Raw genomic sequence first — 4,231 nt, 5'->3', positions numbered from 1 at the left:
TGAATAAGATGAAATTTAATAAGGATGCATGCAGTCATAGTCACAGAACTTTAGGCCTGGAAAAATTTAGTCCAATGTCTAGCCAAACAAAAGTCTCCTTTAAAACTTGCCTAAATCATCCCAAAGAAGCAAGTTTCACTTTTGGACAAGTCCCCTTCTTAGTAAATTTTCTCTTACTTTAAGTTAAAATGTATTCCTTTATACCTTCAACACATTGCCTGTCTCCTCCCCCCTCATCCACCACACTCTTCCCTACTAGAGTCAAGAGCCTTTTACATGGCTTCCGATCAAGACCAACTACTCTTCTCAAAGTTAGCCCCTAACTGACAAACAATCCTAAAGATCCAAACATATCTTCAAATAACACTTGCACTATTAAAAGTGCTTGCCTACTCAGGACACGTGAGATGCTCTTTCCTTCAAAAAAATTTGTACACAGTTATTAAATTCATTACTCCACATAAAACCTCAGACATCTCTGATTTTTCTGCCAACTCTGATTTTCATCCCTAATAATATAATAATATCCAGTAAATAAGCTACTGACCTCTAAAGTATCCTTTAATCTTAGTTGTGAGATCCCAAAACCATACTTTAAAATGTTAGATAGGCTATAAGGCACGGCTCAATAAGTCCGTTTCCAGGGGAAAAAAATACTTGCTAATTGAATGGGTATTGGTTTTGATTACCTACTTACTATATCTGGTTCTTTTACTCCTCTAGGGTTGGTGTCAAATTCTGAGTTTGCTATCCCTAACCAAAGGAGGGGTCAGAGAAAAATCTCAAAATATTAAATGAGTTACATGTTATGGATATGAGGATATTTTATTCTACATAGGGATTTTCTCCTTATCTCAATCCTAGAAGATATTTGGCAAAGGAGTCTGAGATAGAAATTCTTATACAGCTTGAGACAATAAAGGTGGTACAATTGTAAAAGGAACAATTACATGCCCCAGTACACATTCAACCATTCTGCCAAAAATCTGCTGCACCTATGGAAAACTTTTAAAGCAACATAAATTAAAGATTGCATTATTGTTATAAAATACGGTTTAAAAAAAAATCAGGTTAAGCTATTATTTTTATAGTATGTGCCCTATACACTCCAAATGGATATACAACTTAAATATTTAAAAGTAACATCATTAAAAAAATGAATGTAACAGAATGGTATACTTTTCACTAAAAAGCCTCAGGAAGGAGGAGAATTAATAAATAAAGGACTACCTATAAAATTTAAAATATATAGCTTATATTACATAAACTACAAAAGAGGGACATCTAAGGGCAGAGCCAACATGGTAAAGTTAGAAAAAGCACTCAGTTGAGGTCTATTCCCAACATCCCCTGCAAAGCCACTTAAAATAATGCATAAAATTCAATTCTAGAGTGGCAGAGCCAATAAAATTCAGAGTGAGACAATATTCCAACTGAAGACAATTCAGGAGGTCAGAAAGAAAGATCTGTCATATGGAGTGGTGGCTGGCCCAAAGCTAATGTAGATAAACACCAGTGGTGGGACTAAGTACTGGTGAATGGAAGTAGCAGCAACTTTGGGAGTTCTCAAGCCAGACACAATAAGGGTACTTGTCAACTGTCAGAAAGAGATTACAAGGGATCACTGTATACAAAACATATAGTTGTTTGGCAGCTTCATTATCTATAGCCACTTGTGGGTTCAAGAGCAGAGATGAATAAAGTCAGGGAAGAGGGAGCAGAGCCCCTAAGTCATAATATTACTTTTGGTCACAAGGGCTCAAGAGTAGCAGTATTAAATACAAGGTCAACAGACTATGAGCCCTTCCTGGGTAAAGACCCCCCTGGAAGCAACAAAAACTTTCAAATTCCCAGAACTAGATCTAAAAAAAAGCAATGCAGAAATGTCCAAAGCTTGAGACAATACTGTCTTCCACCCCCACATCAGCAACAGAGACCAGATTTATTTATTTTTAAATTTTTTTGTTTTTTTTTCAATTACAAGTAAAAATTATCTTGACATTCTTTTTTTTTAAATTTTGAGTTCCGAATTGTCTCTATTCCTCAGTTACCTCTCCTTGAGAAGGCAAGAAATTTGATATAGATTATACAAATACAGTCAAGTAAAACATATTGCTGTATAAGCCATGTTGCAAAAAGAAAATACAGACCAAAAAAAAGACAAGAAAATATCCTAAAAAAGTGTATGCTTGGATCTATATTCAGATGCCATCATTTCCTTCTCTGTAGGTGGATAATATTTTTCATCATAAATGCTTTGGACTTGTCTTCCATCATTCTACTGCTGAGAAAAGCAAAGTCATTCATAGTTGATCATCATACAATATTGCTGTTAACGTACAAAATATTCTCCCAGTTTTGCTCATTTCACTTTGTATACAATCATAAAATCTTCTCAAGTTCATCTGTGACCACCCTCCTGCTCATCATTTCTCATAGCGTAATAGTATTCCATCAGAATCATATGCCACAACTTTTCCAGGCATTCACCATTTGACGGGAATCACCTCACTTTCCAATACTTTGTCACCACAAAAGAGCTACTATAAATAAAAGTTTTCAGTCCATAAAGCAATAAAAATTACATTCAGTAAAGAACCTTGTAAGCATAGATTAAAAATTAACTGAAAGCTCCTTGGCCTCTGTTCTCTGAGCGCAGCGGAGGAAACCCCATCCAGAAACTCAACATGTCTGTTTTGAAGGTCCATGCAAGAGAGATCTTCGATTCCTGTGGAAACCCCACCGTTGAAGTTGATCTCTACAATGAAAAAGGTCAGTTCCGAACTGCTGTGCCCAGTGGGCTTCTACTGGTATCCATGAAGCCCTAGAGCTCTGAGAAAACGATAAGACCCGCTACATGGGAAAGGGTGTCTCAGAAGCGGTTGAGCACATCAATAAAACTATTGCCCCAACCCTGGTTAGCAAGAAACTGAATGTTAAGGAGTAGGAGAAGATTGACAAATTGATGATAAAGATGGATGGCACTGAAAATAAATCTAAATTTGGTGCAAATGCCATAGTGGGGGTGTTTCTGGCTGTTTGTAAGGCTGGAGCTGCTGGGAAATGTGTCTCCCTGTACCACCATATTACTGACCTTGCAGGAAATGATGAAGTCATCCTTCCAGTTCCAGCCTTCAACGTGATCAGTGTTGCCTCCCATGCTGGTAACAAGTTGGCTATGCTGGAGTTCATGATCTTCCCTGTTGGAGCAGCAGACTTTCAGGAGGCCATGCACACTGCAGCTGAGGTCCACCCCAACCTGAAGAGTGTGATTAATTATAAATATGGACAGGATGCCACCAACGTAAGGGATGAAGGTGGCTTTGCCACAAACATCCTGGAGAATAAAGAGGTTCGGGACCCACTAAAGACTGGTATTAGTAAGGCTGGCTATACTGATAAGGTCATAATTGGCATGGATGTTGCTGCCACAGAATTCTTCTGATCTAGGAAATATGATGTGGACTTCAAGTCTCCTGATGATCCCAGCAGATAAATCTCCCCTTCTGAGCTTGGGGACCTCTACAAGAGCTTCATCCAGGACTATCCAGTGTCTATTGGTGTCTATTGAAGATCCCTTTGGCCAGGATGATTGGGGAGCTTGGAAGGATTTCACTGCTACTGCAGGCATCCAGGTGGTAGGGGATGATCTCACAGTGACCAATCCAAGCACATTGAAAAGGCTGTGAACAAGAAAGCCTGCAACTGCCTCCTCCTCAAAGCGAACCAGATTGGCTCCTTGACTGAATCTCTCCAGGCATGCAAACTGACCCAATCCAATGGCTGGGGAGTAATGGTGTCCCATCATTCTGGGGAGACTGAAGATACCTTCATTGCAGACCTGGTGGTGGGCCTCTGCACTGGGCAAATCAAGACTGGTGCCCCCTGACTTTCTGAGCATCTGGCCAAGTATAACCAGCTTCTCAGAATTGAGGAAGAGCTGGGCAGCAAGGTTAAATATGTTGGAAGGAACTTCAGAAACCCTCAGGCCAAGTAAGCTCTGTGGCAAGAAGGCCTATGAGCTTGCAGGCACCAGTCACCTCTGTAGAAGTCTGGTCCTGCCCTAAGAATGGGCAGCCCCAAGTACTGGACCAGTTTTGTTTTGGGGTCAGGCTGCTTAACTTCCCTCTCCCTTCCACCTTTCTGTGATGTTCTCACTGCTTCGTTAGAACTGTCTTACACCAGAGACTACCTGACATGTGGCTCTCTGTTGGAAAACCCTTATCATCTT

General features: G+C 39.9%; 1 pseudogene; it reads left to right on the top strand.

Moving 5' to 3' along the window:
* Window positions 1–2,687: 2,687 nt before the first annotated feature.
* On the top strand, window positions 2,688–3,997 carry LOC118853720 (annotated as a pseudogene).
* The last annotated feature ends 234 nt before the right edge of the window (window positions 3,998–4,231 follow it).

Source organism: Trichosurus vulpecula, chromosome 6 (assembly GCF_011100635.1).
Source record: "Trichosurus vulpecula isolate mTriVul1 chromosome 6, mTriVul1.pri, whole genome shotgun sequence".
In the NCBI taxonomy this organism is placed as follows: Eukaryota; Metazoa; Chordata; class Mammalia; order Diprotodontia; family Phalangeridae; genus Trichosurus; species Trichosurus vulpecula.
The sequence above is the reverse complement of the archived record's forward strand: the minus strand, read 5'-3'. Positions and strand labels throughout refer to the sequence as shown.